This window comes from Mobula birostris, chromosome 31 (assembly GCF_030028105.1).
Source record: "Mobula birostris isolate sMobBir1 chromosome 31, sMobBir1.hap1, whole genome shotgun sequence".
Lineage (NCBI taxonomy): Eukaryota > Metazoa > Chordata > Chondrichthyes > Myliobatiformes > Myliobatidae > Mobula > Mobula birostris.
Genome location: NC_092400.1, coordinates 38,524,274 through 38,539,520, shown reverse-complemented (window position 1 = coordinate 38,539,520; position 15,247 = coordinate 38,524,274). Strand labels below are relative to the sequence as shown.

The following is a 15,247-nucleotide window of genomic DNA, read 5'->3' as shown; positions in this document are numbered from 1 at the left end:
TCTTTCTGGTGATGCTTATGTGCTGGTCCAAAGACAAACCCATGGGTAACAAGTTGCTGCTGACTGTCGAAGCCCCCTCACATTTGAAATTGCTGTCATGGTTTCCCTCTGCCTCTGTTGCAAAGAGAATCACCCAGCTCCATCCAACCTTTGCAGATCTGAATAATTAGTTTTCTATCACACCTTACACTAAATTTGCAGCGTCATCAAGATGTGAGGATTTCCTCTACACAAAGACCATGATTCTTAACTCTAAGTTCCTACAGAACCCTAAAAAGAATTAGATACAATTTGGCTTGGCATGGTAGTGTAGTCTTATTACAGCGCCATTGGTTTGTAAGGAGTTTGTACTTTTTTCCCATTTCCTCCAGGTGTTCTGGTCCTCTCACATTCCAAAGCCATACAGGTTAGCAGGTTATTTGATCACATGGGTGTCACTGGATGGTGTGGACCTGCTGTGCCAGAAGGGCCTGTACATGGCCTGTCTCTAAATAAAACAAAAGCGTGTGAGTGTTAACATCTCGCCTAACCTGATCCAGAGTGATTGGTGTCCAGTTTCCTGAGTATTGTCCTATATCATCCAAGCAGTATTCCATCAAACTCCCTATTTAACCATTTATATATGGCAGGTAAGATTTTTGGGTGTCAGAGCTGATTCAAGCAATCTCTGAACTGCTCTCATTTACAATGGTACTAGAAGGTTTGTGAACCTTGTCGAATTTTCTCTATTGCTGCATAGATATGACCTAAAATGTGATCAGATCTTCATGTCCTTAAGCTAGATTTTTAAAAAACCAATTAAATAAATAATATGAAAAAAACATTATACTCATCCATTTATTTATTGAAAAATAACATCCAATATTACATGTAACTGTTGGAAAAAGTATGTGAACTTTTGCTTTCAGTAACGGGTGGACCCCTTGTACAGCAATAACTTCAACCAAATATTCCTGGTAACTGTTGATCAGTCCTGCACATCGGCTTGGAGGAATTTTAGGCCATTCCTCCTTACAAACTGCTTCAACCCTGGGATGTTGGTGGGCTTCTTTGCATGAACAGCTTGCTTCAGGTCCTTCCACAACATTTATACAGGATTACGGTTAGGACTTCGACTCGGCCATTCCAAAACACAAATGCTCTTCTCTTGAAACCATTCTGTTGTTAATTTACTCTTGTGTTTAGATCATTGTCTTGCTGCATTATCCAACTTCTATTAAGCTTCCTCAGGTGATAGACTGGCTACCCTGACATTCTCCTGTAAAATGTCTTGAAACAATATTGAATTCATTATTCCCCATACAATTGCAAGCTGTCCAGGTCCTGAGGCAGCAAATCAGTCCCAAACCATGAAGCTTCTCCCACCATGCTTCACAGTTGGGATGAGGATTTGGTGTTGGTGTGCAGTGCCCTTTTTCCTCCAAACATAGCAATGTGCATTTCTGTTTTGTTTCATCTGTCTATAGAACATTGGTGTTGTAGAACATCCAGGTGGTCTTCTGCAAACTTGAAATGTGCAGCAATGGGTTTTTTTGGAGGGCAGTGGTTTCCTCCGTGGTGTCCTTCCATGAACACCATTCTTGTTCAGTGCTTTTCTTATAGTGGACACATGAACAGAGACTTTAGCAAGTTCCAAAGATTTCTGCAGGCCTTTTGCTGTTACCCTTGGGTTCTTTCTCATGCACCTCTACAATTCTTCTTTGAAGGTCCTCTGAAAGTTATTTTGATGAGGCATGGTGTACATAAACAGATCTTTCTTGAGTATAGTAGGCTCTGTCAGTAAGCTGACTTGTGTGCCTTTTTTATAGGGTGGGGCACCTCTACAACCCACACCTCCAGTGTCATTTCATTGATTGGAACACCAGACTCCAAATAGCTTTAGTAGAAGGCATTACCCCAGAGGTTCACATACTTTTCCAACAAATACATGTAATATTAGATCATTTTTCTCAATAAATAAGTGAACAAGTATAATGTTTTTGTGTTATTTATTTAGTTGGGTTCTCTTTATCTTGCCTTGGGACTTACGTTAAGATTTGATCACACTTTAGATTATATTTATGCAGAAATAAAGAAAATCCTACAAGCTTCACAAACTTTCTAGCACCACTGTATGTGATTACTCCACTTTAGTTTCTTCTCAGTGACTCCCAGCAAGATATTGACAATGGGAGATTCAACCATGAGTTATCAGATATACATTAAAACATATGGTGAAATGCATCGTTTGCTGCATTGCTTAGGAAATGCTGGGCAGTTCGCAAGTGTCGCCACACTTTTGGTACCAAGATAACATGCACACAACTCACTGGCCTTTGGAATGTGGGAGAAAACTGGAGCATAGAGAGGAAACCCACACAGTCATGGGGAGAAGGTACAAACTCTTTGTAGACAGAAGAGGGAACCAAACTCTAACGGGTGATCACTAGTGACTGTGCAAACCGCTATGTTACCATGCTACCCCAGGGTAGACGGTTGGTCTCTGGTTGGACAATTCGTGCTGCAAGTATTACCTGCCACTTATCAGCGTTCACTACATGCTAGCATGGGCTGCTTCATTTACTAAGAAGCTGCAAATGGAACTGAACATTGTCCAATTATCAGTCAAGATATCTGCTTCTGATGATGAGAGAAAGGTCCACGTCCTTATCCAAATTTCCCTTAAATATTGCAATCAAACCCACATCCACCATTTTCACCAGTGGATTGGACCAGTTAAGAGAAGCTTGGATGAGTACATGGATAGGAGGGGTGTGAAGGGCTATGGTCCGTAAGACCATGAGATACAGGAGCAGATTTAGGCCATTTAGCCCATCAAGTCTGCTCCACCATTCCATCTCTGCTGATCCCGGATCCCACTCAACCACATATGGCTGATTTCTCGTCGTATCCCTTGATGCCCTGACCAATCAGGAAACTATCAACCTAAATATACACACGGACTTGGCCTCCACTGCAGTCTGTGTCAGAGCATTCCACAAATTCACTACTCTCTGACTAAAAGAATTCCTCCTTGCCTATGTTACAAAGTGCACCCCTCAATTTTAAAGCTGTGCCTTCTAGTTCTGAATACCCCCACCAGAGGAAGCATCCTCTCCACATCCACCCTATCTAGTCCTTTCAACATTCATTAGGTTTCAATGAGATCGCCATACATTCTTCTAAATTCCAATGAGTACAGGCCCAAAGCTGCCAAACACTCTTCATATGTTAACCCCTTCATTCTCGGAATCATCCTCGTAAACCTCCTCTGGATTCTCTCTAAATACAACACATCCTTTCTGACATATGGGGCCCAAAACTGTTGACAATACTGTACTCCAACTGTGGCCTAACTAGTGTATGATGAAAAGCTCAGCATTATCTCCTTGCTTTTATATTCTATTCCCCTTGAAACGAATGCCAACATTGCATTTGCCATCTTTACCACAAACTGAACCTGTAAATTAAGCTTCGGGTATACCAGCACGAGGACTCCGAAGTCCCTCTGCACCTCTGACATTTGAACCTTCTCCCCATTAGTCCGCACTATTGTTCCTTTTACCAAAATACATTATCGTACATTTCCCAACATTGTATTCCACCTGCCACTTTCTTGCCCATTCTTCCAATTTGTCTAATTTCTGTTCCAATTGCATTGTTTCCTCAGCACTACCTACCCCTCCACCTACCTTTGTATCACCCACAAACTTTGCTACAAAGCTATTAATTCCATTAGCTAAATCACTGATGAACAATGTGAAAAGTAGCGGTCCCAATCTGACCCCGGAAGGACACCACGAGTCACTGGCAGAGAACCAGAAAAGGCCCCTTTTATTCCCACTCAATGCTTCCTGCCTGTCAGCCTTTCCGCTATCCATGCCAGTACCTGTATCTTTCCTGTAATGCCATAAGATTTTATCTTGCTAAGCAGCCTCACATAAGGCACCTTATCAAATGCCTTCTAAAAATCCAAGTAAATGACATTCACTGCCTCTCCTTTGTCCTCCCTGCTGGTTTCTTCCTCGAAGAACTCTTAACAGATTTGTCAGACAAAGTTTCCCTTCACAAAAACCATGTTGACTTTGACTTATTTTATCATTAGTGTCTAAGTACCTCGAAAACTCATCTTTAATAATAGAGTCCAACACTTTCCCAACCACTGAGGTTAAGCAAACTGGCCTATAATTTCCTTTCTTTTGCCTTACTCCCTTCTTAAAGAGTGGAGTGACATTTGCAATCTTCCAGTCCTCTGGGGCCATGCCAGAATCAAGTGATTTTTGAAAGATCATAACCAATGCATCTGTTATCTCTTCAGAAACCTCTCTCAGGACTCTGGGATGTAGTCCATCTGTTCCAAGTGACTTATGCAATTTAAGACTTTTCAGTTTGCCTTGCACTTTGTCTTTTGCAATGGCACTCACTCCTGCTCCGACACTCACGGACCTCTGGCAAACTGCTATTGTCTTCCACAGTGAAGACAGATGCAAAGTACCCATTAAATTCATCTGCTATTTCTTTGTCCCCCATTACTAACGCACCAGCATCATTTTCCAGCGGTCCAATATCAACTCCCACCTCCCTTTTATTCTATATAGAACTAAAAAAACTTTTGGCATTCTGCTTTATATTATCTGACCTCATATTTCATCTTTTCCCTTCTTATAGCTCATTTAGTTGCCTTTTGTTGGATTTTAAAAGCTTCCCAATCATCCAACTTCCCACTCACTTTTGTTACTTTATATGCCCTTTTATGGAGTCTTTAATTTCCCTTGTCAGCCATGGTTGCCTACCCCTGCCATTTCAGAACAACTTCTGTGTGACATATCTATCATGTGAACTATTCCCATAAACTTCAGCCAAATCTGCTCTGCTGTCATCCCCGCCAGTATCCTCCTCCAATCCACCGGGCAAGCTCCACTCTCAAGCCTCTGTAATTCCCTTTATTCCATTGCAATACTGATACATGTAACTTATGCTTCTCCCTCTGAAATTGCAGTATAAATTCAATCATATTATGATCACTGCCTCCTAAGGGTTCCTTTACATTAAGCTGCCTAATAAGATCTGGGTTATTACACAACACCCAATCTAAGATAGCCTTTCCCCTAGTAGGCTCAAACACAAGCCTTCTAAAAAGCCTTCTCGTAGGCATTCAACAAATTCCCTATCTTGCAATTTGACACAAACCTGATTTTCCCAATCCCCTTGCATACTGAAGTGCCCCATTACAATTGTGTCATTACCCTTATTACATGCCCTTTCCAGCTCCTGTTGCAACCTCAACTCCCACATCTTGACTACTATTTGGAGGCCTGTATATGATTCCCGTAATGGTTTTTTTACCCTTGCAGTTTCTCAACTCCACCCACAAAGATTCAACATTCTCTGACCCAATGTCATCTCTTTCTAAAGATGTAATTTCATCTCTTACCAACAGAGCACACCGCCACCTATGCCTTCCTGTCTGTCCTTTTGATATAAAATACATCCTATGATGTACAGCTGCCAACTATGGCCTTCTTTCAGCCACGACTCAGTGATGCCCACAATGTCATACCAACCAAACTCTAATTGCGCCACGAGTTCATCCACCTTATTCAATAGCTACATTTAATGTCAGAGAAAAGTATACAATATACATCCTGAAATTCTGAATGCTAAGTACACTTAAATACAGCACCTTCAGTCCTGCACTCTTTGTCCATTTGAATTTTGCCTCTGTGGTACAATTTAACTCTTTGCTCTGTCTACATTTGCTCCCAGTCATTGGCTTGTCCTTCCTTACATTCATGTTACACCCATCATCTACTTGTAAACCTGCTGGCTCTTCCTCAGCTCTTGTTCCTACCCCCTGCCGTATTACTTTAAACTACTCCCAACAGCTCTAGTAAACCTACCCACAAGAATATTGGTCCCCCTCAGATTCAAGCACAACCCGTCTCTTTCGTACAGGTCCCACCTACCCCAAAAGAAATCCCAATTATCCACAAATCTGAACCCCTGCCCCCACTCCAATTCTTCAACCACGCACTTAACTGCCCCCTCATTCTATTCCTATCCTCACTGTTGCATGGCACAGCAGTCCCAAGGTTACTACCCTTGAGGTCCAGCTTCTCAGCTTCTTTCCTAACTCCCTGCATTCCTTTATCAGGCCCTTTTTCTACCTGTGTTGTGGGCACCAATGTGTACCACGACTTCTGGCTGCTCACCCTCCCTTTCCAGGCTATTATGGACGTGTCCAGAAACATCACAGACCCTGGCATCTAGGAGGCAAACTACCATCTGTGTTTCCTTTTTGCATCCACAGAATCGCCTGTCTGTCCCCCTGACTATAGAATCCCCTTTACTGCTACCATCCTCTTCAGTTCTCTACCCTTCTGAGCCATAGGACCAGACTCAGTGCCAGAAGCAAGGCCGTTGTTGCTTCCCTCAGATGTCATTCCCCCCCCCCACCACAACAGTTCCAAACACTGCATTGCATCTGCCATTTTTCTGCCCATTATTCCAATGTGTCTAAGTCCAGCTGCAGTCGCATTGCTTCCTCAGCACTACCTACCCCTCCACCTATCTTCAGATCATCAGCAAACTTTGGGGGTAGGAACATGGATTCCATATCCAAATCATTAACAAACAAGGTTGATGGGATTAGCATAAATTTGGCATGGACTAGAGGGTTCAGAAGGGCCTATTTCTGGGCTGTAGTGCTTTATGACTAGGACTGTATCTCATTACAGTGACAAATTTTACAACATACAGCATGTCCGTAACATTAATCCTAATTCAGATACGCGTGACAATAATAAACCAATTCCAATTCCAGCATTCTGGTACATTAGGTCGTTGATGACTGAGGCTAGCCTGACAAAATAATAAGAAAAACATGAGAGATTCTGCAGATGCTGAAATCCAGAGCAACACACACAGAATGCCAGAGGATCTCAGTAGGTCAGGCAGCATTTCTGGAAATGAATAAACAGTCGTCTTTTCGGGCTAATACCTTTCAGCGGGATTCAGTAATAAACACCTAGCTTGAATTAATCCAGCTTTTTTGTGGGCAGGTCATACTTGGACAACTTCCCACTCTGTTCGGTGGATTCTAGTGTTGTAACTACAGGAGTGGATTGGTTACAGGCATAGAACTGAAAACGATGAAACGACGCAGCAATAGCTGCAGAATTAATAGAACAGGCAAGGATAGAGATTTGCCTCTCTTCATCCTGCTAAACAGTATGTTTGGTTGCATCGACACTCAGCGCCAAATGTCGGAGCTAGCGATGCAGTGGTGTCAGTGTCGAGACATCAACAAAACCATTTGTATGACATCTTAGGTTACTTGCTCGATTCACCTAGACTCGGAAATAAGTGGAAAAATTATATAAAAAGGGACGAATATATCCGATTCTCGCCCCGTCAATAATTTAAACTCAGGAAAACTCAAAAACACACAAGATTTAACATATCCACCCATTTAATTTCAGGTCCGTAATGATTCGTTTAATTTGCAAAAATCCCGAGCGGGTTTGCAAACCACGCCCGCGACGGGCTGTTGTGGAAAAGACATTCACGGCTGCTTGGGGATGGATGTTCAGTAGGCATCGGAGAAGGCGAAACAAAACTGAGAGGCAGTGGTACTCCGAAAACAGCAATCGAGGGTGAAGGGTTCGCGCAAAACGGGAGGAATGGAGGGAGATGGAGGAAAGGTGTACCTGCTTTCCCGAGTCCTTTGTTTGACCGCTCCTTCCAGTCAGTAACGTTGTCTGTCTGTCTCCGGATGCACTGACGTCAGAAGTGCCGGAGAGAGGAAGAGATCATATGTTCAGAATTAGATGGAGAGTTCCTATGGATAAAGAGTATTAATGGTGTCTTCTGAAGGTGTCAGCGTGAGACGGAAAGGGAGAGAGATGAAAGAGGTCAAACAAAAGCAGGGAGGAAATCGGGGTCACAGGTTTTAAGGTTATCTTCCAGCACCAGAGGACGCTTGTGCAATTCAACAGATAACTCGAGCGACCGGTATTCGTGGTCATACTACATTGAGGGGACAGGTCAGCGGCAACGCTTTCGGGTTTCTGCTTGGCACTGGACCAAGCGCTGAATCGGCCAGAGAAAGCCAGCCTGTCGCAACATCCTCAAAGCCCACATAGGAACATGTCCACTTTTAAACCGGGGATTTAGTAAAGGGAGTAGGAAACAATATTTATGTTCTCTTGGAAAGAAATCATTTTAAAGATCCAAAGGCATTTTGTACCTTAAGAGTTAATATTTTGTTGAACCTGCAAGGCTTTAAATATGAAACACTGCCCTCCCTTGCCTGTTGCAAACGTGTTGTTATTTTGCCTGAGGAGCATTAAATCGACGTGGTTGCTAGTGAGAGCCACTATTCAAATTTAAATTTTGATACAAATGTTTTAAAGCGGACACAGCTGGAGAAAGCGAAGGAATTTGCATTATTTTATCTTTTACACGTCCCATTACATTTAAAGTTTACTTTGCAAATTGTCGGAGAAGTGTATTTTCCGCTGCGGATTTGCGGGTGGTCCAATTTTGCGCTTTAGCTGTTGGAAAAAGGGGGAATTTTGTACCGTAAATTGGGGGTGAATATTGTGTTGTAAATTGCCGAGAAAGGGCGAATTTTACGCTGCAAATTAACGGAGGAGTGAGCTTTGTGCTGTAAATTTCCAAGGGGGCGATTTTTTTTCACTGTAGAGCAAACTTTGCGGTCTGGGCCCAGGATCTCCTGAACCTCGGGGCCAGCGACTGATCTCCCACATGTAAGTTGTTTGTAGAGGGAGAAACAGGGATATAAAGGAAAAGTGTGATCAAATTACATGTGCAGGAGAAATAAAACCCAATCAAAACACACTGCAGATGTGAGAAATCTGAAATAAATCATAAAATCTTGGAATAGTGCAGGTTAGGCAAGGTCGGTGAAGGCAGAAACTGAAGCAATGTAACCCAATCCAAGGGCCGTCGAAATGGAGAAGAAAGAAAACAAGTTATCTTCGTGTTGTCGTGAAGGAAAGAGGGTGGAGAGAACAAAGGGAATGTTGGTGATAAGGTACCATGTCTGAGCCAAAACTCTTTTTCAGATAAACTGGTCCCTCTCCACTCTCAATCCTCATGCAGGGTCTCGACCTGAAATGTTGACTCCACACCCACCCCTCCTCCACCCCCACCCCCAGCACTCATAGATGCTGCTCTGCACACTGAGCACTCCCAGATTATTGCTGCAGATACTGCCGCAATTTTGTAGTATTTTGTGTTTACTGCCCTTCTTCTACTCCCCACCATCCCCAGAATTTGGAAAACCAAGTTAGTTTTCTTTTCTCTACCACAAACATTAAACTGTATTTTCACAGCTCATGAAAGGTCTAGATTGAGTGGACATGCAGAGAATGTTTCCTGTAATGGAAGGGTCTAGGACAGGGGTAGGCAACCTTAAGCACAAATGAGTTTCTAGCATGTGTTATTCATTAATTTGAGACAAAACATAACTAGATGTATTTAAATGGATAATTCCCATATTTCAAGTTTTTTATGACATTTATCCGGCCCACCCTCTGCTCATTAATACGCGATCCGGCCCACAGAGACAAAAAGGTTGCTGACCCCTGATCTAAGACTTGAGGGCACAGCCTCAGAATAGAGAGACAGAGACGAGGGGGAATTACTTTAGCTGAGGGTGATGAATCTGTGGAATTCATTGCCAGAGCAGCTGTGGAGGGCAAGTCTTTGAGTGTATTTAAAGCAGAGATTGATAGTTTTTGGACTTATAAGGGCATCAAAGGTTATAGGGAGAAGGCAGGAGAATGGGGTAGAGAGGGAAAATAAATTGGCCATAATGGAATGGAGAAACAGGCTCAATTAGCTGAATGGCCTTGTGCTGCTCCCATGTCTCCAGCATAGAGTACGTGTCTTGTTGAAAACATTGATGTGATCAATCTACCGCAATCAACCTTTGCCCTCCATTTAGCTTATAATACTCACTTGTACCGAGGTACAATGAAAGGCAAACAAGAAAAAATTTGCAGATGCTGGAAATCTGAGCAACACACACAAAATGCTGGAGAAACTCAGCAGGCCAGGCAGCGTCTATGGAAAAGAGTAGAGTCAATGAAGACCCTGCGGCAGGACTGTGCTGCTGAGTTTCTGCAGCACTTAATGTGTGTTATAATGAAAAGCTTTGTTTACATTCCATCCAGATAGGTAAGTCCATACGTAGTACAGAATCTAGTGTTTTATTTACAGAGCAACTACAATGCAGGTGGAGGAATAGCATGCAAGAAGCCATGACAGGGGAATCAGGAGTTAGAATTGGAATTAAAATCGGGTTATTATCGTCATATATTACCGAGATAGTGAAAAGTTTGTCTTGCACATTGTCATACAGATCAAATCGTCACACAGTGCATTGAGGTAGACAAGGCAAAATAACAATGTAGAATAAAGTGTAACAAAGTTTCAGCACAGAATAGAAGGGCTGAATGGCCTGTTTTCTGTGCTGTAGTGTTCTATGGTTCTAACTACAGTGGAAGTGCGGTGCAGGTAAACAGTAAGGTGCAAGATCACAACAAGGTAGATTGTCAGGTCGAGTCCATCTTATTATATTAGGGAACCATTTGACAGTCAGATAACGGGGTGTAGAAGGTGTCCTTGAGTACACGCTTTCATGATTTTGTATCTTCTGCCCAATGCAAGAGAGAAAGAGGGGCCTTTGATTATACTGCCTGAGGCAGCGAGAAGTATAAACAGAATCCAAAGAAGGCTGGTTTCCATGATTTGCTGAACTGCGTTGACAATTCTGCAGTTTCTTGCTGAGCAGTTGCTGTACCAAGCTGTGATGCATTCAGAAAGGATGGTGCATTAATGGTGATAGGGACATGACATATTTCTTAGTCTTTAGGCTCCTGAGGGAGTTGAGGTGTTCATGAGCTTTATCTTAATCTTTACAATATGAGAGGTCCATTCAGGAGTTTTATAACAATGGGAAAGAAGCTGTCTTTGAGTCTGGTGGCTATTGTTTGGTGCTGTTACCTGTTATATTAATGACACACATCTTTCTAATCTGCCATTTGTTAAACTGCATGGCCACCATCCAGATTTGGATTGGTATACCTGCCCTTCAACCAGGCCATCACTCACTGAAAGTAGTATCACAGGAAGGCAGGATGGTAAAGAGGACATTTGGCACACTAGTCTCATCAGCCAGGGCTTTAAGTAAAAGAGTTTATTTTATTTAGCAACACAACACAGAATACAACAAAGGATTGTAAGGAATAAAATTGGTCCTCTTGAAGATCAGAGTGATCGGCTATGTGCGGAACCAAAGGAAATGGAGGAGATCTTAAATAGGTTTTTTGCGTCTGTATTTACTAAGGAAACTGGCATGAAGTCTATGGAATTCAGGGAAACAAGTAGTGAGATCATGGAAACTGTACAGATCAAAAAGGAGGAGGTCCTTGCTGTCTTGAGGAAAATTAAAGTGGATAAATCCCCAGGACCTGACAGGGTGTTCCCTCGGACCTTGAAGAAGACTAGTGTTGAAATTACAGGGGCCTTGGCAGAAATATTTAAAATGTCGCTGTCTACAGGTGAGGTGCTGGAGGATTGGAGAGTGGCTCATGTTGTTCCGTTGTTTAAAAAAGGATCGAAAAGTAATCCAGGAAATTATAGGCCAGTAAGTTTAACGTCGGTAGTAGGTAAGTTATTGGAGGGAGTACTAAGAGACAGAATCTACAAGCATTTGGATAGACAGGGACTTATTAGAGAGAGTCAACATGGCTTTGTGCGTGGTAGGTCATGTTTGACCAATCTATTGGAGTTTTTCGAGGAGGTTGCCAGGAAAGTGGATGAAGGGAAGGCAGTGGATATTGTCTACATGGACTTCAGTAAGGCCTTTGACAAGGTCCCGCATGGGAGGTTAGTTAGGAAAATTCAGTCACTAGGTATACATGGAGAGGTGGTAAATTGGATTAGACATTGGCTCAATGGAAGAAGCCAAAGAGTGGTAGTAGAGAATTGCTTCTCCGAGTGGAGGCCTGTGACTAGTGGTGTGCCACGGGGATCAGTGCTAGGTCCATTGTTATTTGTCATCTATATCAATGATCTGGATGGTAATGTGGTAAATTGGATCAGCAAATTTGCTAATGATACAAAGATTGGAGGTGTAGTAGACAGTGAGGAAGGTTTTCAGAGCCTGCAGAGGGACTTGGACCAGCTGGAAAAATGGGCTGAAAAATGGCAGATGGAGTTTAATACAGACAAGTGTGAGGTATTGCATGTTGGAAGGTTTTGACCAAGGTAGAACATACAGGGTTAATGGTAAGGTACTGAGGAGTGCAGTGGAACAGAGGGATCTGGGAAAACAGATACAAAATTCCCTAAAAGTGGCGTCACAGGTAGATAGGGTCGTAAAGAGAGCTTTTGGTACATTGGCCTTTATTAATCAAAGTATTGAGTATAAAAGCTGGAATGTTATGATGAGGTTGTATAAGGCATTGGTGAGGCCGAATCTGGAGTATTGTGTTCAGTTTTGGTCACCAAATTACAGGAAGGATATAAATAAGTTTGAAAGAGTGCAGAAAAGGTTTACAAGGATGTTGCTGGGACTTGAAAAACTCAGTTACAGAGAAAGGTTGAATAGCTTAGGACTTTATTCCCTGGAGCGTAGAAGAATGAGGGGAGATTTGATAGAGTTATATAAAATTATGATGGGTATTGATAGAGTGAATGCAAGCAGGCTTTTTCCACTGAGGCAAGGGGAGAAAAAAACCAGAGGACATGGGTTAAGGGTGAGGGGGGAAAAGTTTAAAGGGAACATTAGGGGGGGCTTCTTCACACAGAGGGTGGTGGGAGTATGGAATGAGCTGCCAGACGAGGTGGTAAATGCAGGTTCTTTTTTAACATTTAAGAATAAATTGGACAGATACATGGATGGGAGGTGTATGGAGGGATATGGTCCATGTGCAGGTCAGTGGGACTAGGCAGAAAATGGTTCGGCACAGCCAAGAAGGGCCAAAAGGCCTGTTTCTGTGCTGTAGTTTCTATGGTTCTATGGTTCTAATATGTCTCTCGGGCCCTTCAAGCTACACCACCCCAGCAACCCCACAACCTCAATTTAATAATGAGACAATTTACAATGACCGATGGACTGTGGGAGGAAACCAGAGGACCCGGAGAAAACCCACATATTCCACAGGGAGGAAGTATAGAGACTCCTTGCAGAAGAGTGCCAGCTTTGAATTCCAACGTCCCAAGCTGTAATAGCGGCACACTAACTGCTATGTTACTGTAGCAGTCAATATCATGCTTGCAGTTGATTGCAACATTATGTTGTAGTTGTACAAGATGTTGGTGAAGCCACACCCTTGAGTACTGTGTTCAGTTTTGACTACCATTTTATAAAAAAGATGTCATTAAGATGGAAAGAATGCAAAGATTTACAGGAATTTTGCCAAGATTCAAGGGACTGAGTATAGGAAGCGATTGGCAGGCTAAGACTTTATTCCTCCCATAGGTGACCTTATAGAGGTGTATAAAATCATGTGGAGCATTAATAGAGTGAATGAATACAGCCTTTTCCCCCAGACTTGGGGCACAAGTTTAAGCTGAAAGAGGAAAGATTTAAAAGGGAACTGAGAGGCAGCTTCTCCACAGAGGGTGGTACGTATATGTACGTATATGCCAGAGGAGGTGATTGAGGCAGGTACAGTAACAAAATTTAACAGGTACATCAGAGGGATTTCAAGGGAAATAGGCTAAATGCATGCAAGTGGACATCTGGGTTGGCATAGATGAACTGGACCAAAGGATATGCTTCTGTGCTGTAAGTACAAGTTTAAATTCCCCATCTGCTGAGGTACGATTCTAACTTCTGTAGATCATGAGTCCTGATCTCTTGGATATGAATCTAGCACTGCCAGTGCAGGAGTGGAAATATTTCTGCTTTGGACAAGTCCAAAACTTCTGGCCATTAGTATCAAATATTAACTAAAATTCCGATAAGAAGTTGAATAGAAACCTCATTGTTCAGAGAATAGGGATAATGTAGTTTACCACAACATTGAATGATTGCAAAAAAGTAGATGCATTTTGATTAAACTAGCCAACAAAAGCAACTTCTGATTTGTAAGGAACTAAATCAAAAGCTACTTTTTAAAACCCATCACCCCGACTTCTACAGCAGCTCGCCAGAGTTCTCTGTGCTGGGTTAAAGGTTAATCGATCCTTTGGCTTCCGCTTTCACGAGACGTCTTCATATTTCTTCTAGGTGAAGATCCTTCCTCTCCCAGGTCTTTGGAGCTTCTGTCTTTGAGGTTTATGGGATGGGGTTGCTAGCCCCATGTTCAACCTATCCTCTTTTTACAGCTGGGCTTGGGACTGGAGTTAAAACAAAAACTTCAGATGTGATAAATTTAAAACATTAATTATGTTCGTGATGCTTAACTACCCTCTCAGATTAGCCTGCAGATATTTAGGAATAGGCAAAAGATGCTACACCGGGAATCCAGAACTAGCGGCATCTGTTCAGAACGAGAGGAGTAAGACTTTAAATAGACTTGAGAGGAAATGTTTTTCCACACAGAAAGTGGTGAGTGGATGAAATGAGCTGTAGAAGAAGTGGTGAGGCAGGTACAATGGCATCATTTAAGAAGCACTTGGTGAGGTACATAGAGGGCTGGGACTAAGGGCTAAGAGGGATGTGGGCTAAACACAGGAAATTGGAACCTGCTGGGATCAGCAGGGACTGGTTGGGTTGAAGAGCCTGTATGTGTGTTGTATTGCTTTATCACTATCCCCACATCCCCAAGAGCAGATCAAAAGTCCACCATTTCCATGTTGTAACAAGTCACGAAAGAAATCAATGGGGGTGGGAGGAGGAAAAAGCAGAAGATTCAATCACTAACAAGACTGAAGTATCAATCCCTAATCTCTGCACAAAATACAAAGCAAAGGTTAGAAATCATTTATCCTTTAATAGAACCCTTCACCAAGTGCTTGAAACCCTGTTCAATTGCTTGGATCTACACCCCAAATGTGATCAAATTCAAACAAAAAATTGCTGGGACTTAAATTATTAAAATTCTTGGTCTTCCCCATAGCACTTAACCACCAGTTTTAATTGGAAATTACCAAGGTAACGAGCTCTAATCTGGGATATTAATTTTTAGGATACTTCTTAAATTGGACCTGGCAATTCATGACTGAAGAACAAATGCTTATAAAGATACAATTGCCCCAGAGAACACAATCTACTGCAGATATTCCA

The 15,247-nt window shown here is 42.4% G+C and overlaps 1 protein-coding gene across 1 annotated transcript in view; it reads right to left on the bottom strand.

Annotated features, from left to right (window-relative positions):
* Positions 1-7,747, bottom strand: part of slc7a4 (solute carrier family 7 member 4) — a 95,470-nt gene extending 87,723 nt beyond the window's left edge. The window contains exon 1 of the mRNA XM_072248047.1: positions 7,689-7,747. The gene's annotated coding sequence lies outside the window, so the exon portion shown is untranslated. The remainder of the gene's footprint in view (positions 1-7,688) is intronic.
* Between the last annotated feature and the right edge of the window lie 7,500 nt (positions 7,748-15,247).